At 38.0% G+C, this 26,669-nt stretch overlaps 1 pseudogene; it reads left to right on the forward strand.

The window, feature by feature from the left end:
- Positions 1 to 3,553: 3,553 nt before the first annotated feature.
- Positions 3,554 to 23,946, forward strand: LOC124965397 (5'-AMP-activated protein kinase subunit beta-2-like; annotated as a pseudogene).
- Positions 23,947 to 26,669: the final 2,723 nt, after the last annotated feature.

Consider the following 26,669-nt stretch of genomic DNA (forward strand, 5'->3'; position numbering starts at 1 on the left):
TGTTGTGCTAGTCTGGGCACCGCACTCTTAGAACTAGTGCTTTAAGCGATGAAAACGATTGGTTGTTGTAGAAGAATAATGGTTCTTACTTCCTCAGGAGTGGAGGTCTCATCCTGGAGATCTCTGGCATATTTGTGGCATGCCTTGAAGACATTCTTGGGATTACACACAGTCCACGTTCAGAATGCTCTTGTACTCTGTGGGAAAACCTGCTCTTTTTCAGGATTTCTCTGTTTCCTTCCTTCTTTCCTCTCTTCCTCTTTCTTTTCATTTCTTTCTTTTAAAAGACTTGAGATGAAGACTTTATAATAGTAAAGGGCACCTAAGGGAATCAGGTCCAATCAAAGTGATTTTAATTCTGGAGAAAACCTGACATTTGAAAATACAGTTTTTGTAAAAAGCAATTTAAAATGATATAGATATTTCTGATGGAACGGTCTTGTAATCATATAGGAAAACCTTGTAGCTAGTAGTCCAGAGAACTATTCCACAAGAATAAAACTCACAACTAAATAATAACTGTGCATATTGACACCAGCAAAGAGGACCATGCCCAGAGCTTAATCACTTAATCATTTATGACGCTATCTTAAATTACCCCCATGTCTCCTTCAGCCCCCTTTTCAAACAGATGCCCAGATGTTTGCCGCTAATTCTGAATGCCCTCTTAGAAGCGTTGTGTTCAACAGAGGAGCTGACCTTCTCACTGGCCATGTACACTTTGCAGGTCTATTTTTAAACACCATTTTAAACATTTCCCTAATGGCTGTGGAATCCCAGGAAGCAAATTACAATGCAGGTCACGCTCACTAACAGGGAACTACAGGAGTTGGGGATTTGATTCCAAGATGTGCTTTAGGGGGGAAAGGTCAGTGTCTATAGAAGTAAGGGGTGAGCAGGTGGTGTTCACTGAGTTTTGAGTTCACATCCTCTGAGAAACTGTTTTCCCACTTAATAAAAAAAGGACTTAATTATTTTAGAATGACTTTTTAGACCCACAAAAAAATTGAGCAGATTCTTTCTGTCTGTACCTGGTGGCTCTGTCACTGCTAATCCCTTAAAGTGTTTATTTCATTTAATAAATATTTACTTGGAGCCTTCTCTGAGGCATGTTTGGGAATGTGGAGTGTGTAAGGATGGGAGAGAGTAAGATCTAATCAGACACTTTAACTATATTATGACTGGCCCTGCCTTAGAGGGAGTAGGTGGGGTACTTTGTTTCCTGGGGGGAATTATCCCCAGGCAGGAAGTCCAGGTGGTGGGAGGAGCCATCTTGTGGGTTTGCTTAGGGATCACGACTTTGTGCTACTTGCCATCTGATGTCTAAAGATAGTTCTTTCTTACATTTTTGTCTCATTTTTCATTTGTAAAGATAATTATTTGTTGTGGTTTTGTTTAATTTTTTATTTGTTTGCAATGTGGGGTAACTATGGAGTCTCTGAATGCCCAGGAAAAGTATTTTAAGTACTTTAACTTAATTTTTGAACTATTAACATTTCTTTCCCTGTGGCATTTTCTCCAAACTCTATAAATCTGGGGTATTTTACAAATAGATCTCAGAGATTGTGAGATTCACACAGATTATTCCACTTGCTCAAAGTGAGAAGGTGATTCACTCCTGGGCAGTGCCAGTCACCTGGACTCACAGTACAGGTGCATATAATGGAATGCTTCTTACGGGCCACGTGGTCTCCATTTTTTTCCTGCAATAACATTCCTTTGCAGAATGCTCCCTTTCTGTAATTATTTAGTTAAGTATTCCCTTAATGGATATTTGATAGATCTTGGTAGATTTTGATCTTCATAAAGTCAACAGTTTATGCTGCGTTTAAATGATGACTGTAATTTTTATTTATCTAACATATGCTGGGAAGAGAAGTTTAAAAATGCTTTTCCTACTAGGCACGGTGGGACAGGCTTGTAATTCCAGCCGCTCCGGAGGCTGAGACAGGAGGATCACATGTTCAGAGCCAGCCTCAGCACTAAGCAACTCAGTAAGACCCTGTTACTAAATAAAATGCAAAATAGGGCTGGGGATGTGGCTCAGTGGCTAAATGCCCCAGTGTTCCATCCTCAGTTACCCCTCTGCTCCCACCCAAGAAAAATTCTTTTCCTAACTTAAAGAGAATCATTAACATTCTCAGACTGGTTGAAAATTTTATTATAACATTGGCAAAGCCAGAATCAGTGGGAAAAGAGGTTCAATGACTGTTTATGGAGCACTGTCTTGTGTTCCATATAGTATTTGCTGGCTTGAGATATATTTGTGCACATCAGTAACAGCAGCAACAGGGAACACAAAGATCCTGCCTGAGGATCCCAGGAGGGGCATCTCTATTTATAGAAATGAACAGTAAACACAGTTACGTGACATTAATAAGTAAAGCACATGTTATTTTGTAAAGTGGTTTGTGATAGTGACATGCTATAGAAAAGGTCCCGGGGATGGGAAGGGTTGGGGTGCTGAGCAAATTGCAGTTTTAAATGGGGCGGTCAGAGTAAGTGGCCCTCATTGAGTAGGTGACCCTTCAGCAAGGACGAAGGAGGTGAGGGAGTAACCACGCCGAGTCACAGTGTCCCCGGCACCGAGGCTCTGCTGGAATTGCTCCTCTAGTATTGCAGGAAAGGCTGGAGAGGGCATGAGAGAGAGGGAGAAAACTGAGGCTGGGCAGGGAGCAAGCAGAGAGATCACATAGGCCTATAGACTGAAAAAAATGACCAGTTCAACCTTCTGTCACAGAGCGGTCACCAGTAAGTAAGCAAACACTGTTTCCTGCTTGTTTCCTATAGCAAATACTTACAGTTTCACCACTGCAAGTCAACCATCCTTAGAATTATTAAATCAGATCTTTGAATAACAAGGGTGGGATTGTTGACCTTCTTATTAATAGGCGTACTTAGAAGCCTAACTTTACGATAACTAGGTTCAGTATAAGCATTGATTGAAAATAAAAACTGTGGAAATTGTCACACAGATACTTTCAAACTGTCTTTCTTACCTAATTAAACAAGTGTAAATGACTCAACTTTGTATTATCAAAAGTATGTGGTGGGGCTGGGGTTGTGGCTCAGCGGAAGGGTGCTTGCCTAGCGTGTGTGAGGCCCTGGTTCAATCCTCAGCACCACACAGAAATAAAATAAAGGTATTGTGTGCACCTACAACTAAAACTGAATATTTAAAAAAATAAGTATATAATGGATATTAATAACTTCTTAAGAATTTTTATTAATTTCTATATAACATAAACTTCCAGTAAAATTTCACCATGTCAGAATTAAAAAATTTAGGGCTAATAGAAACTTATTTTTACTTTTTCTGACTTCTCATCAAACACGAAGGAGGGTACAGGAAAAGATAAACCAAATGAAAGGCTAAGGAAATGAGAAATAGAAGGCACCATTCCTGACATAAATAAGACAAAATGCACCATTTGTAATAGGAAAGTACATAGAGTACATGGCTGTTTTTAAAAGACAGATATTTGAATTTTCAGCAGTGTGACATCTGAGTTTATGCAAATGGACTCTCTTATAAATACTTATAATAGTGAAGATGAGCGCAAAAGACTGTAATCACCAGTACTTAAAACAAAAACGGAAATCAGAAAAGCAAGGAGCAGCTGCAGCTCACAGTGATTGGAGACTGGGTATCCAGTGGCCAAGGAGTGATCACAGGTGCACGTGAAGAAAAACAGCTAGAACTGAGGTCATGCCTGAGTCTGAGCTCACCACGCTGCCCTGGCTTGTTGAACTAAAACCTTCTCCCACTTTCCCTGAGCAGTGATGGGAAGTCTGCTACTTACCCGGAGTTTGGGATGGGGGAAACCGTCAGCCAGGAGAAATCTGATCCCTCTCAGATGTAAACATGATGCTCTTTTCATAACACAAATTACAGGGGACGTTGGAATAATCAGTCACTGCTGGATATAAACTCAAATAAAAAACCTTTCTACAGTATATACACTTATTGAAAGTTCATATTGTATCTCATAAATATGTATAACTGTTACTTGTCAATTAAAAATAAAAATTAAAAAATCAAGTTAAGAAATCAGTCAATGCCACAAACATGAATGTTAACTTTGTAAGAATTGGAATAATTTGAAATTGACCAAAAATATTAAAAACTATAAAAAGAGAGAAATAGATTTCAAGTGAAACTAAATATTATGAAAAAGAACAAGAGAAGTTTGAAAATAATTGAAGTCCTACAGGTAGACCAGTGGTACAGAATAGAGGACACAGAGGCAAACCCATATAATACAGTTATCTCATACTAGACAAAGGTACCAAAACATACAATGGAGAAAAAGTAGCCTCTTCAACAAATAGTGCTGGGAAAACTGGAAATCCATATGCAGCAAAACGAACTTAAACCACTGTTTCTCACTCTGCACAAAACTCAACTCAAAATGGATCAAGGACCTAGGAATTAGACCAGAGACCCTGTACCAAATAGAAAAAAAGTAGATCCAGATCTTCATCATGTAAGCTTAGGATCAGACTTCCTTAACAATACTCCCAAAGCATAAGAAATGAAAGCAGGAATCAATAAATGGGATGGATTCAAACTAAAAAGCTTTTTCTCAGCAAAGGAAGCAATCAACAATGTGAAGAGAGAGCCTACAGAAAATCTTTTCCGAACGCATTTCAGATAGAGCACCAATCTCCAGAATTTATAAAGAACTCAAACACTTTACACCAAAAATACATATGACCCAATCAACAAGTGGGCTAAGGAACTTAGCAGACACTTCAGAGGAGATATACAAGTGATCAGTGGATCATGAAAAAATATTCAACATCTCTAGTAATAAGAGAAATGCAAATCGAAACTACCCTAAGATTTCATCTCACCCCAGTTATAATGACTATTATCAAGAATACAAACAACAGGGCTGGGGAGATAGCTCTGTTGGTAGAGTGCTTGCCTTGCAAGCACAAGCCCTGGGTTCAATCCCCAGCACCAACCACACACACACACACATACACACACACAGGAATACAAGCAACAATAGGTGTTGATGAAGATATAGGGAAAAAGGCACACTCATACATTGCTGGTGGTGCAAATTGGTGCAGCCACTCTGAAAAGCAGTATGGAGATTCCTTGGAAAATTTGGAGTGAACCCATCATTTGACCCAGTTATCCCACTCCTCGATTTATACCAAGGACTTAAAATCAGCATACTACAGTGATACAGCCACATCAATGTTTATAGCAGCTCAATTCACAATAGCTAGATTGTGGAATCAACCTAGATGCCCTTCAATATATGAATATATAAAGAAACTGTGGTATATATACTCAATGGAATATTACTGAGCCATAAAGAATAATAAAATGATGGCATTTGCAGGTAAATGGATAGAGTTGGAGAATATCATGCTAAGTGAGATAAGCCAATCCCCAAAAAACTGAAGACAGTGTTTTCTCTGGTAAGTGGATGATGATACATAATGGGGGAGGTGGGGGTTAGGGAAGGATGGAGGAACTTTGGATTGTATAGAGGGAAATGAGGGGAGGGGGTGGGGAGAAGGAAAGATGGTAGAATGAGACAAACATTTTTACCCTGTGTGCATGTATGATTACACAAATGGTGTGACTGTGCATCATGTACAACCAGAGAAATGAAAAAATGTACCCCTTTTGTGTACAATGAATAAAAAAAAGAAGAAATGAAAAATAGAATCACTGCAATTAAATGTTCGTTAGTTGAACAAATAGCCAACAGTTAAAGATAATATTTTGTACTAGTGGTTATGTTTGAAGAAACTATTAAAAATGCACCACAAGGGATAGTGAAGTGATAAAGGGGCAGGAACAGGGCATAGAAGGTAGAATGTGCATAATGCCTGTGGAGTTGGGCATCAGGCCAACATGACAGAAAATCAGTTGTCCTGGTTTGTCACGGTGTATTAGCTTCCTGCTGCTGCTGCAACAGTACCAATTTATTGATTCATTTGTCCATGGTTGTATCAACGTCCCACTGTCTTAACACTAAGAAACCTTGTTAGTTGGTAGTACAGACACTCCAAAGTTGTTCTTCACATTTGTGTTGGTTATTCTAGTATTTTTCCACTTCCATAGAAAATTTGGAACTAGTTTATTGATTTCCACAAAACACCTGCTGGATAATTGGGATAGTAATATATAAGTAGATTTGGGGTGAATCAGCATCTTAAGAATTTAAGTATTTTAATTCATGAACATGGTGTGTACCATATTTATTTAGGTATTCACTTATTTCTTGGTAATGCTTTTTAAGTGTGAGTATGTCAGTGTAGCATGTTTCAACAGCTTACTCCTATGTATCTGATTTTTTGGTACTTTTGTATATGGTGTTGATTTATTTTCCTTTTTTGTTAATATATATACAATGTATATGTCAACACATATGTCAGTATATTATATATACACACATATATATTGAACTTGTATCTAGCAATCCTGCAAATTCTCTGAATTTTGATAGTTTGAGTTGTTTTAGCATTTTTATGTATGTATGTTCTCATCACCCATGAATAATAAAATGATTACTTATTTTAAAATATATTGTTTATGTATTATTTTTGCCTTATTGCATCAGCTAGAAACTCCTATATTATTTTGATTTGAAGTGCAACACATTTATGTGTTGTCTCTGGCCCTCAGGAAGAGAGCTTTCAGTATTTTTTCCATTATGTATGTGTTATCACAGGCTCTTCATACATACCAGAATGAAATTCCCTCCTGGTTTTCATTTGCCAAGAATTATTTTTTAAACCTGAAAGAATGTTGAGGTCATCAAATGTATTTTATGTGTGTGTGTGTGTTTTTTCTCATTTATTCTGTTAATGTGGTAGAAACAACCCTATACATTGATAATATTATGGATAATTAAGGAAATTAGAATGTGAACTGTATAATATAATTAAATCAATCTTAAATTTCTTCATTATTATAAAATAATTCTGTTTATGTAGGAGAATGTCCTATAAATTTTGTCTAAAGTTTTTCCTTTAAATGATTCTTCTAAAATAATATTGAGATACATAAAAACATAAGCAAAATGTATGTGTTTATCATCTTCTATCTACAAATGTAGCAAAATGCTGAGTTGGTAGATCTAGTAAGGGGATATGAGTCTCCTTTTAATGTTAGTATAGGTTTAGAATTCTTCCAAATAGAAAGGTTCAGGGAAAGAAAAATAAGGAGGTTTTGAATATTAATTTAATATTGAATTTTTTGCCCAGGAGACTGTGTTTTCCATTACCAATGTAACATTTACAAAACCATTTAATATATTAAATCCAAGAAAATCTCAATAAATGTTAAAACTGAAATTAAAAAGATAATTATCTTACCATAGGAAATGCGCTCTAACTAAAATTGATCACAATATTTAACTAAAAAATCCAGTCATTTTTGGATTAAAGTCTAAATGAAAACTTTATTATTTTTAGAAATTAGCAGCAAAGACAACCATATCACAACAAATCAATAGAGAATCACATCTTAGTTATTTTATTTTTAAATAAGAAAGAATAAATAACAAACTAGTCAAAAATATTCTATGAAAACAATGTGACCTTTTATCTTCGATTATTTTCAATTAAAATTTTCCTGTTTCTATTCTGTAAGATATTTATGCTGTAATACATTCTCTAAGAGTAGACATTATGTTTTTCAAATTTTTACTATTATGAATAATGCAGAGCAAGAATATTGGTTGATGATACTTTATATGGTACCTAGACTATATAAAGAACATTTATAGTTCAACAACATAAAGACAGACAACCCATTTACAAAATGGACATAGGACTTCAATGAACATTTCTCCAAAGAAGATATGCAAATGGTCAATCAGTCTGTGACAAGATGCAGACTGTCATAAGCCACTAGGGAAATCAGATCAAAACCACAATAATACACCACTTTGTACTCACAAGGTTGACTGTAATAATTTATAATTTTTATAAGGAAAGAATCAACTCTGCAAACTACTGTAGGTCCAGCTGCTTGGGAGGACTGCTTGAGCCCGAGTTCAAGACCAGCCTGGGCAACACAGCAAGACCCTGCCCCAAAACCAAAACAACGAAAGGAAGGGAGTGTTGGTGAGGAATGTAAGAAGCTGGAACCCTCATACGTGGGGTGGGAAGGTAACGTGGTACAGTGACTGTGGATACTGCTGGCATTTTTAATAAGCCTAGCAATTCCATCCTCAGGTATATGCCCCAAAGAATTGAAGAAAGATATTCAAACAAAAACTTGTACATGATGTTCATAGTGGCATTATTTCTAATAGCCCAAAGGTGAAAGCATCCAGTGTCCATCAGCAAACCCATAAACAGCAGCAAAAGAACATGTAAGAGGATATTATTCATACAATATGATTCCATTTATACAAAATATCCAGAATAGGCAAATCTGTAGAGACAGAAAATAAATTGGTGGTTCTTTGGGGCTGGGAGAAAGTACAGAAGAAGATATCCAAAGGGTGTAAGTTTCTTTATAATTTGGCAAAAATGTTCTAAAATTGTGATGATGGTTGCATATACTAAAACCCACTGAATTGTATGCTTTAAGTGAGTAAATTATAGGTATGAGTTATATCTCAATAAAGCTGTTTTAAAAAGCCAAAAAAAATGGTTGAAAATTAATTAGAAATAAAAGTTCAAAATGTAGAAAAAGTTTCTGATAATCTAAGTGAAGTTCAGCATTAAAGAAATGCAAATGAACTTATTTCCAGGAAAGAATCAGGCTCATGCAAAAACTTAGTTTCTGGGATATTTATTGCAGCAATGTTCATAATAATGAAAAATGCTAATAGTTTAAGTATTTAATAATGGAATATTTTGGGGCACTTGCTCAGATCTTCTGAAGGTTGTTGAAAAATACACCAAGAAATTTTAAGAATCACATCTTCCTTCTGGGAAGTTTTCTTTCCTGAACTGTCTCCCATTAGGCATTAGCTCAGTTCCTTATCAGAGGTAGGCTTGAAACTCTTTGTGTAAACATTTTGTTTTGGGGAGAGAAAACATGCAATGGAGAAAAGGTCATAAAGGTATGCCTTTTAAAATAAATTAAAATGTAAGTGTTGAAGTTATGAATTGAATGTGATTTGCTAATCACAGTCATTAATTCCTCTGTTTGAACTGAGCCATTACCTGATACTGGATGCAGGACATGAGAAGTGTCATACATTGCTACACAGCTGAACTTCAGCAAGTTTATGTGATGCTGTTCTAGGTTAATAAGCCTGTAGCAAATGCATTATATATTGCGCTTGAGTCCATTTCTTAGCACTCTTAGGTGACTAAGAGCATTGTATTGACCAAATGTGCATACAAAAGCTTCAGTGACAAATACCATTTATGAGAAAGCCTATACACAGTAGCACAATTTTAGAAAAGGTCATAAAGAGCTCTCCTAGGAAATAAAAGGAATGATCCAGAACAAATCATCCTGTTTGGTTTACCCTCAACAGACTCCATTTACAATTGTCATTAAATTCAACATTGAAAGGAAAAAAAAAACCTATAAAACCACAAAGCCGGAAAGAAAGTTGAGTGATGTTCATGAAAGGCAAGCCATTCTTTCATACGGTAGATGTCTACTGAGCACCTACTCTGTGGCAGTAGTGAATCACGGATTCCTTTCCTCCTGTAACTGCAGTGTCCCCCACTGTGCCTTCACCCAGCCGCCTCCGCTTCACTCACAGTGGCCTTGGACCTTATATCGTGGCGCTTTCCCTGCCCATCAGCATCAGCATAGTTGGCTACAGGTAGCAGGCTGCTCGGTGAGTTGGCTCCATCCCACACAGGGAGAGGTGGAGGTAGGAAGGGCCTGAAACTTGACCGATGAGAACCCTCAGATTTAACAGTCTACCGCTTGGAGAGAGATGGGGACTCGGACCCTTGAGGGCATCCTTCAAGACCCTGGATCCAGCCATGCTTTTTGTAGTAGGAGTGCATTCATTTATTCAAACAAAAATATTTTTTGAATATCATGTACTGAGAGGTCTAAGAATAAATACTGTCCATGACTTTAGAGCATGTAATTTGCTGATCTTGCCTAAAAGCTCACATATCTGAGAACTATATTGCAGGTCGAGGTTTGGATTAGCCTTCTTTCATTTGGATTGGCCTGCATGCCGTCCCGTAAAGCACCAATCCTGAGGTGTAACGATTCATGTAGTGGTGGAACTGCTGACTTCCATTATTGTCAAATTTTGCTTTGAAATATCTGCTGATGTTGAGCTCGAAGCCTCACATGCTCCAGCTCATGGTTTCTAGGGCACACTGCCTACACGGTGGAACCCAAATACCTGATCAATCTCCAGATCTCCGTAGCTGAAACAGGTGCTCCCCTCCTAGCATCAGTCTCCCCATCCTACCTCTTCAGCCCCTCACGCAAAAATGCTCGCTTTGCTCTGTGAAGTTTCCTCTGTCTTGAAAAGGTACCTGGTGTGTTTCAGTACTCTGCTTTCACCTCAGCCCTGCTCCGGTCCTCAGACACCCACCTGGATTAGGACCTGGGGCACACGCACCTTCCCCTGCCTTTTCACACTTTCATTGTCCCCTTCTCACATTCTAGAGATTCACAACCTCAAATCAAACATTTGGTAACATTTTGTTTTTGAAATCATTGAATACGTGTGATCCTGTAGCACTGCGCTGGTTTAAAATGCTAACCAAGCACACCACCCAGTGTTTAATTTTTCAAGAGTATCAAGATCTCTCAGGAATGTTTTTGGCATGTATGTTATCAACACACTGCAGTCAGATGATGGTTGTAAATGAGTGAACTTGGTGTGTATAGTTTCAGAGCACATTGGTTGAAATTGGGTCATGGTTTAATGTGTGACAGGGTGTTTACAAATGGAAATATGGAATTTTTGTTTGAATAGGAATGACACATGAACTTTGTGTCTGTGTACAAGTTTGACACATATCTATGTGCATTGAGATATATATTCCCGTGATTAAGGATTTTCACCTTTCTTCCTTTTTTTTTTTTTTTTTTATTATTTTTGGTACCAGGGACTAAACTTATGGGCACTCAACCACTGAGCCACATCCCTAGCCCTATTTTATATTTTATTTAGAGACAGGGTCTCACTGAGTTGCTTAGCACCTCGCTTTTGCTGAGGCTGACTTTGAACTCACAATCCTCCTGCCTCAGCCTCCCAAGCTGCTAGGATTACAGGTATGCACCACTGTGCCCAGCTGGATTTTCATATTTCTGTGTGTATAACTTGTGTCTTCCCTTTCTTATTTATTTATTTATTTTTATTTTTACAGACTGCATTTTGAATCATTGTATACAAATGAGGTACAACTTTTCATTTCTGTGGTTGTACACAGTGTAGATTCACACCATTCATGTAATCAAACATGTACATAGGGTAATAATGTCTGTCTCAGTCCATTATCTTTCCTTCCCCCCTGCCCCATTTCCTTCTACACAAAGTTCTTCTGTTCTCTTGCCCCCACCCCCATTATGTATCATCATTCACTTATCAGAGAAAACATTTGGTCTGGTTTTTTGGGCTTGGCTTGTTTCACTTAGCATAATATTCTCCAACTCCATCTATTCACCTGCAAATGCCATAATTTTATTATTCTTTATGACTGAGTAATATTTCATTGTGTATATATACCACAGTTTATCCATTCATCTTTTAAAGGGCATCTAGGTTGGTTCCACAATCTAGCTATTGTGAATTGAGTTGCTGTACACATTGATGTGGCTGTGTTACGTAGTATACTGATTTTAAGTCCTTTGGGTGTAAACTGAGGAGTGGGATAGCTGGGTCAAATGGTGGGTCCATCCCAGGTTTTCCAAGGAATCTCCATACTACTTTAGAGAGTGGCAGCATCAATTTGCAACCCCACTAGCATTATATGAGTGTGCCTTATCCCCACATCCACGCCAACACTTGCTTGTGTTCTTGGTAATAGCCATTCTAATTGGAGTTAGATGAAATCTTAGGGTGGTTTTAATTTGCATTTCTCTAATTACTAGAGATGATGAGCACGTTTTCATATATTTATTTATCACCTGTATGTCTTCTGTGAAGTGTCTGCCCAGTTCTTTAGCCCATTTATTGATTGGGTTCTTTGTGTTTTTAGAGTCAAGTTTTTAAAGTTCTTTATAAATTTTGGAGATTGGTGCTCTGTCTGAGGTGTGTGTGGAAAAGATTTTCTCCCACTCTGTAGCCTCTCTCTTCACATTATTGATTGTTTCCTTTACTAAGAAAAAACTTTTTAATTTGAATCCATCCCATCTATTGATTCCTGCCCCACATAGCAGATCTTTTTATTTTACTTTTTAAAATTCTGAGACAGGGTCTCACTAAGTTGCCCAGGCTGGCCTTAAACTGGTGATCCTCCTGCTTCAGCCTCCTGAGTGGTCGGAGTAGACATGTGCCATGTGCCCAGCTGAACTCCTACATTATGAGATTATAATTTACAAAACCTCAGATTATTTAAGTGGAAAGTGGGGAGTTGTGGAATGATAAGTGCAAGGAAAATCAAAATGTGCTGAATTTCATTTTCAGAAATCTATTGATAAGTATTAATAGATACTTTTCTTGATATGGATCAGTGAGAAAACAATGCTTAAATTTTAAAAATATAAATATTTTTAAGGCAAGAAATTGAAAAATTATATTTTATTTTTTTTTATTTATTTATTTTTTTGGGTGCTGGGGATCGAACTCAGGGCCTTGTGCTTACAAGGCAAGCACTCTACCAACTGAGCTATCTCCCCAGCCCCGAAAAATTATATTTTAAAATAATGAATTTTTAAAAAAGAAAAACATTTATTGTCAGGGGCGGGCTCTGAGGGCCCCAGAGCCGCACCTTGGCCTGATCTCTAAGATGGTGCCTGGCAGCTTGCCAGAATAAGCCAGTACTCATAAACAAGTTTCAGGAAGTAACTCTGATTGGCTGCTGTATATGAGGTGATTCTTGTAACTGCCCGGAGACTGATCCTTGATAGGCTAATATCTCAGACTGACTCTGATTGGCTTATGCTTGCTATATAACCCAGACACTTCCTTGAATAAGGTTCGTTGTCCGTTGTTTGTTGGTCGTTGTTCTTTGGTTTGTCTTTTGTCTTTGGTCTTTTTGATCCTGTGAAAAAGAAGGGTACGTGTTGTCGTTGTCCCCGCAGGCAGTGGGCGATGATAATTTATGTGTAGAGAATAGATTGAATGGAGAATCAAGTTGTCTGGAATTGAGATTATAAGTGATTTCCTCCCCCTCTTTAAACTTTGTTCCTTTTCACTTGTATTTGATTTAAAATTTACATTACTTCAATAATTAGTAAAGAAATAGATATAAGCATGTCTTTCAGAATTAAATTTTTGGTTCCCTTTAAGCCAGTAAGTCTTCTAGAAATCTCTTCTAATGACTTCATATGAGATAAGGACAAAGACTATATGAGAAAGTTCATTGCATTTTTTTTTAGAATAAAAAAACACTTTATTTTAAAATTTTTATTGCATTTTTTTAAAAATGAAGATTTAAGTTACACAAAGTTTTAAAAAATTGCTTGTTTTTATTTGTGATGTAATCATTAGGAAAGTATTCTTATGGATTATTTATTTTTCCCTTCCTTCTTTTTATGATAGTAATACACACCATTGAGGAAAATTACAAAAAATCATAAAAGTAGAAAGATGTGTCAGTTCAAGTATAGCAAGAAATTCTACAAGGATGGTTAGGTTCTGTACATAAGCTAAGGAATATTTTTCAAATGAGTGAGTTAATAAATGAGGGAGATTAGGTTCTGGCTGACTCTTAGTTTTAATAAGCTCCTGATGGATTGGATTTATGATATTTCAGTGCAAATTAATAATTAGCATTTCTTCCAATAGCTATGCTTTATAAAGTTTCCAAGAAAACACTATGACTGTAAATAAGCCTCCCCATAAATTGCTTATGAATGAGGAAATGAATATATTTAAGAATTTTGTACACAATAGTTTTAAGATAATGTTAAAATGGATGGTGTGAGAATGAGTTTTAAACTTCTGTTTTTAAGAACTGCTATATGATGGCCAAACTACTCGGACAGGCTCGAGACACTTAGTGTGCAGTGTGAATGAAAACGTGGTAGAAGCAACCCCTAGGAAACCAGCAGCGGGCAAATGGAAGCCCCGGAAACAGGGGCGTGGCGAGGGGAAGGATGGAAACCTGGAGCCATCGAGATTGGCGGGAGTTACCAGAGTTAGTGAGGGATGGAGCTCCAGCGAGGGCACGGAATTCTCATCACTCCAAGCTGCAGGAAGTGTCTAAGAAGGAATCTGTTCATGGAGATAGCAGGATTTCCATCAAAATAAATTCCTTTTAGGAATTCGGCCAGAAATTAGATCAGGGAGAAAAATAAAAATAAAAATACCTTATTGGAAGACTCAAGAATGTTTTAGTAACGGAAAAGAGAGGATGTCTAAAATCTGAACTGTCCAGGTTTCAGAGATGTCTGTGGGCCATAAATGAGAAAAGGGTCCTGAGATTGACATTCCCACGCCAGGTGGTCAGTTGAAGCACTAGTGGTGCAGAAGGCAATGCAGATGCTTGCTAGAGCCACAGGATGAAGAGGTGGGGATTCTGTCGCAAGAGCAGGCAAACCCAGGCATGATGGAATTAGAGCACCTTCTCCTAACACCATAGCAGACGTGCTGATGGGGAGGAAGGTTAAAACAAGATTGTTGAGCACCACCTGTTTCTTTTTTAAAGAAAGTTATTTAAGTTATCATGATTATTTACCCATATTAATTATACAAATCAGTGGGCTTCACTGTGACATTTCCCTCCCTTGGGGGACAAGCTTTGGTAGCATGACTCCCCTTTCCCTTCTCATCCCCACCCCTTTTTCCCCCTCCTCACCCCTTTCTGGGCTCTAATGCTCACTCTCCTATATTTGGCTCATTTTTTAAAATTTAAATTTCCCCATATGAGAGAGAATGTGCAATATTTGTCTTTGATGTCCAGCTTATTTTACTTAACATGATGTTTTCTAGTTCATCCATTATCCTGAAAATGACAGGATTTCATTCTTCTTATGGCTGACTAATACTTCATCCCCTACATATGTGGTGTATATATATATATATATATTTTTTTTTTTTTTTTTGTAAAAATTCTTAGCTCTTTGCTAGAGGACTGTTTCCTTGAATAATTGAAACCCTGATGAAGACAGCATAAAGCAGAAGAATCTATTTGAAAGAGATACAGAAATCTTGATTTCTAGGGAAATTATCTAACAAGCAAAATCAAACATTTTTTTTTACGAACTCTTTAAGAGCAGACCCATATCCAAGAATATTCAGAATTTTTAACATGGACATCATCAAATTCTAGCTTTCCATCAGTACATTATTAAGTTCAAATCCCATAAAGCCAATCCAATCTTAATAATTTAATCCTATGTATAATTAATCTTCCAAGAGTTCTTTTTCATATGTGTTTTACATTTTTAAATATAAACACAGGTTTTAATCCTGTTCTTTTCCTCTTTTTCATTCTGGAACAACAAAACATTCTCCCTTAGTACAAAAATTATTCCTCTTCACTTAGAAAAATATACTTTGTATCTCATACCTTATTTATACATATATAGATATATAATATATACATGATATACATATAGGTTATTTACTTAAATGTCTAAGTGCATATAAGTATATATAAATCTACTTTCAAATTTGCTTGCATATTTTTCATGCAAAAGTTATTTCTCTTTGCTCTTATTACTTCTAGTAGTTTTTTTTTAATTGGTTCTTTTTAGTTATACTACATTGTATTCTCTTCATTCATTCTTCTGTTGAGGGACACCAAGGGTGAAATCTTGGTTCTTGGCAATAACCTGGGTATACAGGTACCTCTTGTGTATACTAACTTCATTTCCTTTGGATAAATACCCAGGAGTGGGATAGTTGGATCACATGGTAGTTCTGTTAGTTTTTTAAGGAACCTCCATACTCTTTTCTTGAGCGACTGTACTAATTTACACTCCTATCAGTAGTGTACAGGGTTCTTTTTTCTCTAGAACCTTGCCAGCGTTTGTTATTTTTTCTTTCTTGATGATAGCCATTCTGACTGAGTTGAGATGGAACCTCAATATAGTTTTGATTTGCATTTTCCTGATGGCTAAAAATGTTGAATTTTTTTTTTTCATGTATTTATTGGTCATGTGTATTTCTTTTGTGAAGTGTCTACTCAGATTATTTTCTTTATTGACTTTTTTTTGTTAAGTTTTGGAGTTCTTTATATATTTTGGATATTAATCCTCTGTCAGATGAATAACTAACAAATATTTTTCTCCTGTTCTGTAGATTGTCTCTTTGTTCACTTTGCTGTGCAGAAGCTTTTTAATTTGATGTAATCCCGTTGGTCAATTCTTGGTTTTGTTTTCCGGGCTATTGGTGTCCTATTCAGGAAATCATTGCCTGTGCCAATATCTTGAAGTATTCCCTATTGTTTTTTTCTAGTAGTTTCAAAGTTTCAGGTCTCATATTGAGGCCTGTGATCCATTTCGAGTTGATTTTTGTACAAGGTGAGAGGTCAAGTTTTAGTCTTCCACATGTGAATATTTAGTTTTTTTAACTCCATTTGTTGAAAAGGCTGTTTTTTGCCCAATGTGTTTTTTGGCACCTTTGCCAAAAGTCATTTTTAATGAAGATGTGTGGATTTATTTCTGGTCTTCTGTTCTGCTGGTTCACAGGTCTGTTTTTATGCCAAGACCATGCTGTTTTTGTTACTAAGACTCTGTAGTATGTTTTAAAACCAGGTATTGTGATGCCTCCAGCATTGCTCTTTTGCTCAGGTTTTCTGTGGCTATTTGACATCTTCTGTGTTTCCACATTAATTTTAAGATTTTTTTTCTAGTTCTGTGAAGAACATCATTGGAATTTTGATGGGGATTGCATTGAATCTGTAAGTCATTTTGGGTAACAAAACCATTTTAATAATACTTATTTTCCTCATCTATGACCTTAGGTCTTTGCACCCTCTAGTAACTTCTTCAACTTCTTTCTTCCGTGTTTTGTAATTGTCATTGTAAAGATCTTTCACCCCCTTGGTTAGGGTTATACTTTAGTTTTTTTTTTTTTTTTTTTTAAGCTATGGTGAATGTTTTCCTAATTTCTTTTTCAGTGAGTTTATTATTAGTATGCTGATTTTTGTATGTTTATTTTGTATCCTGCGATCTTACTGAATTTGTTTATCAGTTCTAAAAGTCTTTTGGTCAAGTCTTCAGAATTTTCTGTCTAGAATACCATCTGCAAACAAGGATAATTTGACTTCCTTCTTTCCTACTTTTATGTTTTTTATTTCTTTCACTTGCTTCGTTACTCTGTCTAGAATTTCTAATACTATATTGAATAGGAGTGGAGAAGGGTAGACACCCATATTTGTTCTTGATTTTAGGGGAAACACTGAGATTTCCTCCATTCAGTGCGATGTTGACTGCAGGTCTGTGGTATGCACCCTGATCATGTTGAGGCCTGATTCCATTATTCCTAATTTACTCAGGGCTTCCGCCACCAAGGGATGTTGTATTTCATCAGAGGTTTTTCTGCATCTGTGGAGATGATCATATGATTTTTATCTTTGATTCCACTTTCGTGTTGTATTACACTTACTGGTTTTCAGATGTTGAGCCTTCCTTGCATCCCGGGGATAAAACCAGCTTGATGATGGTATATGATCTGAAAAGCGAAAAGCACCCAGGCAGACCACTCGGGATGCGGGACTCACGCAGGAGATTTTATTAGGCCCGGAAGAGAGCGAGCAGGGAGAGAAAGCATGGTGGGGAGCTTCGCTTAAGTAGTTGAATTTCCCGGGCTAAATAGGGCCAGTTGCTTAGCAGTTAAAATTCACCACTAGGGATTAAGCCAGTGGCTGCCAGCACAAGCTGACAGGTGGACCAGTGGCTGACTGGGATTGCAGACTGACAGCTGGGGTGTTGTCATGCCCATTTGCCTTCCCCTGCAGGCGAGCGCTGCGCCCCACCGTCCAGGAAGGAGCCCCACGAGGTCCTATAGGCAGCCCGAGGCTGGAGGCAGAACCAGACTGCAGGGCGAACCCCACGCCCGCCTGCTGCCTGCCACCTGCCGCAGGGGCTGATGGCACCTTGCGGGCTCACGGGCAGAGCTGCATCAGCAGCTGCGGACCTGCCGGGATGCGTCCGCCCGCCGGGCAGCCAGCAAGCACTACGACTTTACTGTAGAGGAGCCTGACAGACAGTACTTCAGGCAGGTGATTAAAGTCAGTGTCATTGGCGATATGTTATGTGGATAGTCTACATTCTTGATATGCTGTGATGAAATGGGCCCTTTATCTATATAGTCTTACTTCCTTCAACACATGACCATAGTCTGATGAGAAATTTATCAAATTCCAGATAAGTACTCTGCAAAATGGTCAAGGTCATAAAAAACAAGGAAAATATGATACTCTGTCACAGCCAAGAGGAACATGACCACTGAATATAATGTCCTGGAAGCGACCAAGGGCATTAGGGAAAAACTGAGGAAATCTAAATTAAGTATAGATTTTAGTTAATAATGTATCAGTATTGGCTCATTCATTATCATGCTATGTAAGATGTCAATAATAGGGGAATCTGGGTGCAGGGTATATTGAAACCCTAAATATGTTTGCAGTTTTTCTGTTCTAAAATTGAAGTATGTTAAAAATACATATTCAAAGCTCAGAAATGAGGCAATTAAAAAGTGTCATGCCACATTACATCTTGACAGGGCACAGACACTTATGCAGAAGGTTTACATCCAAAATAGACGCTGAGCACATGAATTGTCAGAGTATGAGGAAGGCAGTGAAATTGTCTTTAAATTTGTTTCGTACATTACCTTTCATGTTATGTTGTTTATGAAGATCCTTGGAGAGATTTCTCTAATTACTTTATGAGGAAAGTTGCATGTCTCTCGAGCCACTGAGTTTTTGTTTATGGTTAAATTTATAAATAGTATGAATCATGCAGCAGGTGGTGTCTCCTTCTTTGTGATACTGCAGGGTAGTTTTATAATCTACCCCTACCAAACAAGCAAGGCTTTTTTTTTTTTTTTTTTTTTTTCTTTTGACTACTGGGGAAATTTTTATTTATTATTTTTATTTTTTTCCATATTTTTTGGGATTTGTTATTACCTATTTGTACATGTACACAATAGAACAATATAATTTGTCTATACCATTCCCCAGCATTTCTTCTTTTCCTCCTTCCCTTCCTCCCCTGGTTGCTTTCCTCTATTCTACTGATCTCCCTTTGATCTTCTAGATAAGAAAGAAGAGATGAATTTAAGTGTTCAGAGTATCCTTCATAATACTGATGTGACTTGAATACATTGATGGCTTCCATATGCTTAAGCAAAGGGAAACATATGGTAGAATGTATGCCAGTGATGATAATGTACCTTGTGTCCTGATCCGTAAATTGAGAAACTAAATACTACAGAATGGGATGTTTGAGTCAGGGACCTCAATAGTCGGGTCTAAAATCATAAACTGATACCTGGCACTGACTGGGTACATAGTAGCAACTAAATATGTATCATATGCACTGTGGGAAGAAAAATATCAGTTTTTGTCAGATTTTGATTGCCAGGTCAAACAAGTTAGAATTGAGGTTGTATGTCACGGGAAGAAACCTGTGTGTTGTTTTCTTTGCTTTGTTTTGTTTTGTTTTGTTTTTTGGTCCATACTTACTACTTACCAGTAGCTAATGCTACTCCTCTCCCAAGCTTGAACCATGTAATAATCATATGTGCATCCTGATTTTTAATTTGCAATCCAGTTTTATCTTTTTCTGCTTTTAGCTTGCAATTTGATTTTTCTCTCTTCTCACTGCTGTGCTCCAAATTAGACAGACATATGTTCATAGCTGTACCACTGTTGAAGACTTCTGATGACTTTATATTTATGTGATGTACACTTCCTAGATTAAATACTGTTGCATGGCTTTGGGACATTTTGATTTTCTGATTTTAACATCCAGATATCTATTCCTTATTTTCTTTTGGCTTTCCACATCTCCCTGCAGATCCTTTCCCTTCAGTAATTTCGAGTATCCTCTCTGTCCCCAGCTCATACCAAATTTTATTCTAGACTAAATTAATTAATTCACTATAATTTCCTGGTCTACAAGGCTGCTCTGCTTTTCTTCCAGTCAAATCTACCTTCTCTTTTATTATTTTTCAACTGGAGTCCTTCAGGCAACAGAAAAAAAAAAAAAAGATTTTAGAATACCCTTATCCCATTTCCCTAATTCTCAGATCTTGTTAATAAGCAAACTGAAGAAACATTCGGAGTTCTTTAAATTTTTTTTTTTAAGCCTCCTCAGTGTACTTGTGGGCTGGGAGTCGTGCATAATGCTTCAGGGTTGATGAACAACCTTGAGCCCTGGAAAGCGAGAGGGTAGTTCCCTCGGGCCTGGGTGTCCCTGTGGCACTCAAGGGGGCCAAGCTGTGTTCCCTGAATCCCAGTGGTCAGTCCTGCTCATCTTCAGGGTTTCTGCAGGGCTGGCACCCCAGGATGGTGTGGAACACAGCGAATTCACCTGTCACCGAACCGCATCTGAGGCTGCATCTCTCTATCGGACTAGCCAGAAGGTTGTCAGTGTTCTGCTCTGGGCCGCTTCCAGCTGCGTATTTGAATCCTTGCTTGGCTGTGGACTACTCCCTGGCTGCAGCTGTCTCCCTCCATAGTCACAGGGGCTGTGGGCAAGTGGTTACTATGTTCCTGGCTATGCATTGCAGAAAGCTGCCCAGGCAGGCCTCTGGCTCTCTCTCAGCTTTAACCTTTGCTGGGCTTTGTTATTTCAGCTACTGCGATGTGGGCATCTGTAAAGCTATTGCCATACTTGGAAGCAGTGACCTTTTTGACTTAATACCTTAAGAAATGATTGTATGCCTCTTTGCCTCTGCTATTTTATGCCATTCAGCTCATGGTAAGGAGGAAATAACAGATAAGTCCATTGGTGGGCAAACCTTTCCTAATCACATGGTTATGTTAGAATTTAATTGTTGAGGAAAAGGTTTGAGAGGAAATGTATCTGAGAAATTATGAGACCTAGTTCTGGATTCTGTGAGTCATTGGGGTTGTTTCCCAGTCTACAAGACTCAGTGTAACTAAACTTTACAGATAAGCTTTTGCCTTTGAATTTGTTAATCTCTTTAAAATAATTCAGCTTTATTATTATCAATATCTGATCATACTTCTGTATTTGTCTTGGAATGATGAGTGAAGGGAAAGACTGTTACTTCATGAGTAGTTCACAAAAAATAAGACAGTGTTTAATTTTTGGAAACTTCCCTGTCTGTTCAGTTGACACCAGCTAGTGATGATTACTTGCTATGGGAAACTTTAAAACTGGGAGATGCTGAAATCTCAGATCACAGATTCCTAAGTCTGAGGAAGGAAAGCATGGAGAGCTTCTGAATTTAGAGAAGTTCCAGTTAGGGAAGAGGTCTTCCTGGTAGATGTCTCACAATCTTATAGATTCCAAAGAAAATTAATTCTCACGTGTGTTCTAGTTGGCCTAAAATGATCTGTCCACCAATATAAAACTATAAATAATACATTATTTCCCACTGTGGAAATTGCTAATGAGAAAATGAATTCTGTGGAAAGAAATTTTAAAAAAATAAAAAGTTGTATAGTAACAGTAATAACAACAATAATGAAATGGAAGGAATATAGTTCCTTTCTGTGTCTTCTTAGCATTCATATGCATAAATAAATAAATGGCAGCTGGGTGAACACAGCAGGGTTCATTGCTGGAATTTAATGTGCATTGCTTTGTGACTGAGCAGAGAGGCAGAAAACAAATGAGTCAGTCCTATAGGGTTGAGTAAGGTAAGACTTGAACCCACCAGCGTACTGCACAAGAGGAGATTCTGGTTTGAATGTTTATGACATTCTACAGCAGTGATGTTATGCTGCCTTTTCCCCCATTAAGCGTACACTTCCCTCTCCCTGATGCCTGGAACCCCTTATCTTCATCATCAGTTGATGTAACCCATTCCTTTAGCTCTCTCATCTTCCTCTTATCCATCAATTATTTTCTTGTCTAGCTTTATTACTTATAACTAATAAACAAAAGTTGCTCAATTTTAATGTGGATGTCTTGATGAGTTTGTACACATGCTTATACCCATCACCTCAGCAAGGTACTAACCAGACCCTTCACCTGGTAAAATTCCTCCACCTCCAATTTTCTGTCTTTGTTTTTTCTTTATTTTGAGGATCACTTTAGTTTGTATAGTAAAAAGGTTGTTGAAGAAGTAAAAAAAAAAGTCCTATAATGTTTTTCCCCTCAGCATTTTAACTTATTTTCATTACTCAGGAAAGCAAGCCTAGTAACAAATAAAAAATGTCTCCCTGTGATTTATAAATCCGTGACTAACCTCAGAGCACAGATGAGTCATGCTGAGTAATTTCAGGATGAGCTTCTGTCCCCTCTGCACAATACCACTGCTCATCAACCCTCACAACTCTCTGGGTCAAGGTATCTTAACCAGCACCCCATAAAACTAGGTAACCTTGAAAATGGCCCTTCTGCACATGAAACGGATGAAGTTTCAACTGAACCCCTCAGTCTTTGTGTGCTTCTTGATACCTGAGCTTTTAATTACAAAGGTGTTTTCAAAAGCCACCTGATTCAGTGGATCACTACCCAGGGAATGCTTATAAAAGTGACTTCTCGGCCCTTGGTGTCTCCATGGAGAGCAATAAAAATATGAGCAGCTGAAACTACACAGGATGTCCAGGCTGGCTCCAAGAGGCACATCTGCTCTCCTTTGTTCTGCTGCTTACCTGACCTGAAGCAACCAGGTGCTGGGTGGTCAGGCTAGGAGCTAGACTTATGAAAGGGGAAAATGGATAAAAGAATCCTCAATTCTTACATCAAGGAATAAGCATACTTATCTTGATCTTTTAAAAAATTTATGAAGATTAACCTTTCCATTTTTTTTTTAAATTTTCTTGTTCAAACAAATGTGCAAACAGAAATAAACCTCCAAAAACAACCTAAATCTCAAACGCGTCCGTGGTCCCAGGAAGAGGGAGTACATTGCTGGAGCTCTCGGTGCCAGGTGGCCCCCGACTCGAGTTGCAGCCACGGGAAACACCACCAGTGACCGGGTGTCTGGGGAGCACCACGGGGCCAAGGCTGCCTACTCGGAGGGTGGCAGCGGCCATGCCCCGGGCAAGAAGCACAATATAATGGTGGGGAGCATCAGCGACCTCAGTGTCTTCAGCCTGCCCAACTCCAAGCTCCCTGGGGACAAGGATTTGTATCATGGCAGCAGGATTTTAATGACTCCATGAAGCCCACCCAGCAGGCCTGGCCTACTGTTATCTGCTGGTCTGAAGGAGGCAAGGAGGTCTTCATTTCTGGGTCTTTCTAGTTAGAGCACCAAGATTCCACTGATTCAGAGCCATAATGACTTCGTTGCCATCTTGGATCTCCCTGAGCGAGAGCACCAATACAAGTTTTTTGTAGATGGACAGTGGGTTCATGATCCATCAGAGCCTGTGGTTACCAGTCAGCTTGGCATGATTAACAATTTGATCCATGTCAAGAAATCTGATTTTGAGGTGTTTAATGCTTTAAAACTAGATTCTATGGAAAGCTCTGAGACATCTTGTCCAGATCTTTCCAGCTCACCCCTTGGGCCTTATGGTCAAGAAATGTATGTATTTCGATCTGAAGAGAGATTCAAATTCCCACCCATCCTTACTCCTCACCTACTCCAAGTTATTCTTAACAAGGACACTAATATTTCTTGTGATCCAGCTTTACTTCCTGAGCCCAACCATGTTATGCTGAACCATCTCTATGCATTATCTATGAAGGACAGGTTGATGGTCCTTAGCGCAACCCATCGCTACAAGAAGTATGTCACTATGCTGCTGTACAAGCCCATCTGAAGCATCCTGTCTTGCCTCCATGGATTCAGGAGCTTCTCCCTTGCCTTTGAACTGAACCAGTCTTACCCGAGACTAGAAGGCTGATTTGCTTTGAGGCCAATATGTGTGTTTCAGAGCCTCTCTGAGTATGATGCTCTGCTTTTGCATTTGGCTGCAGATGACAGCTTTATGAGTTCTTGGGATTTATTTTAAGAAGAAAATGTATATATATGAGAGGAAGGTTACTGGAAGCTTCCTATCCCCAGCTAGATGTATTCTTTCTTTCTGTGGGTATTCTCCAAGACATGTTTGGGGGAGCTTCAGGGAAAACTCTACAGGGAGATTTTTTCCTAAAATGTAAGAAGAGCAAACTCTGAGGATCCTTGTTGGCTGAATATTCTATCACTGCTGCCTTGCGTGTACAAGAAATGGACTTGGGCTAGACTGCTGCCCTGCTTAGAGCTTCTGCCTTGCAGGGGCGGCATCTCTTGCATGGGGTCTCTGTATTTTCACAGTGTGTGGCACAGTCTGTGTTTTTTTATAATGTAACAGATGCCTCACAAGAAGGCTTTGTTCTCTCATTTCACATTCTTCCTTTAATAGCTTCCTTCAGATCCCATACCTGACCCCTCTAATATAAAATTCACTCAATAAGTGATGGGACCTGACCCACCTTATTGATGAGGGCTGTCAGAAGATCTCCTTTTTAGCCCATCAGAAGTCTAAGCCACAAGCCACTTGTTACCACGTGTTTTAAATTTCTACTAAAGAAAATATGGTTCAACCTTATAAGAAAGGCATAATATAGAAGATCTTTTTTTGTTTTAATTTGCTACTACAGCTTTGACTGTATGGTGCATTTCCATAGGTTTTCCCATTGGCCTGACCTTGCTTCCAGCTATGCTTTCTCAGAGCAGACAGCTCTGCAGATAGACATGGACCAGGGAACGCTTCCAGGACTTCCATCCTTGAAAGATTTTTGTGTGCCTGCATTTTTCTTTAATTAAAAATATACCCTTTCATTGGTCTTAAAGAGACTGTATTGAAGAACTTCAGACTTTTTTAAAATTTATTTTTATTATAAACAAATGGGATACATGTCATTTCTCTGTTTGTACATGAAGTAAGAACTTCAGACTTTTAATAAATGGTCCTTAAGATTTTCTTCTCTAGTCCAGAGAAAACTACACCCTTATATTAATATGGCCAGACCCATGTTCATCTTTACACCAAGTACTGCTCTTGATACAAGTTCATACAGACTCATTGATACACATAATGGATTCCCTTAACTCTTAAGATGTATAAGGCCAAGAAGCAAGAAAGTACTCTTGGAAGTCTCTTTGTACTAAATAGTAGTGGGATAATTTTTAAAATTTTTGCCTCTTCTTTTTAAATGTGTTCAGTAATGAAGTAGGGTCTCTGATTTCCATTTATGGACTGAAAAGTATTCAATCCAACCTTGGGGTTCAGAGATAAAACATTTTTTTCCAAGTATCGTGGCTCTTCCATTTTACAGATAGATGCAAGTCAAACATTCAACCTTGAAGGAGGCCATACTTGAGGTTTGAGAGACTCCTTGACGACCAAGATGAGCCCAGCCGCACTGAAAGGCCACCTACAGGTCATTTAGCTACCTCTTGTTTTTTCCATGCAAAGTTGACCATGCAGTTGTCTTTGGGAATATAGACCTCTTTGATCCCAGGTATGAGGCAGTAAGGTGTGGGCTTGTTGTTTTCCAGGGAGTGCAAACTATTAAGTGCTGTGGTAGTTAATTGCTGAGATTAGGTACTGCTTTTCCCTTTCAAAACCACCTTCTGCAGCAAAAGGCTTTTGTGGAGAACCTTTTATGGTCCAAACCATTTTGTCAGTGGTGAGCCATTTTAAAAATCCAGGCCAAATCCTATTTTAACCAACTCTCAGGATCTATATAGTCTTCAGTTGTGCTGGAATTTTGTTTTTATCCAACACCCATTAAATAACTGGGACACCTAGAAGGATTCAAAATCCTGGTTGTTACATGGAGGATTTGTCATATTCATTTCTTATCAACAGTATTGAAAAGCAATTATCCGTGTTAATGTATTAAACTTTTTACTCCACAAAAAAACAACCTAAATCCCAATAATAATAACTTTAGTTGAAAAAGTGTAGTCTACTCATATAGTGAAATATTTTGGAACCATTAATAATAATTTTCAAGAGTATTTGATAAGGGTTTGAAAATGTTAAATTTAATAAAAAAGAATTGCCTCAGTATTATAGAAGTTCATCTCAGATCTGACTTTTTTTTATATGCATTCACAGAAAAAATTATGGAAGGAAAGAATCTTAGTGTCAGTAATGATTAATTTAGATGATGGGATTGACTATAGGGGATTTAAATAGCTTTCTAAAACATGGCAGTAATAGGGATTTAACCCAGGGCTTCATACATGTTGAGCAAGTACTCTACCACTGAGTTACATCCCTAGCCTTTAAAATTTTTTTATTATTTTAGACAGGATCTTGCTAAGTTACCCAGGCTGGTGGTGAATTTGTGGTCCTCCTCTTCAACCTCCCCAATAGTTGGTACTACATGTGTATGCCACTCTGCCAGCTTTCTAATACATTTCTTTCTTTTCTAGAATATGTGTGCATATGTTTTTTTCTTTTTGGTACCAGGGATTGAACCCAGGGGCACTTAACCACTGAGCGACATCCTTAGCCTTTAAAAAAAAATTTTTTTTTTTGAGACAGGTTCT

Source organism: Sciurus carolinensis, chromosome 15, assembly GCF_902686445.1.
Source record: "Sciurus carolinensis chromosome 15, mSciCar1.2, whole genome shotgun sequence".
NCBI classification, from domain to species: domain Eukaryota; kingdom Metazoa; phylum Chordata; class Mammalia; order Rodentia; family Sciuridae; genus Sciurus; species Sciurus carolinensis.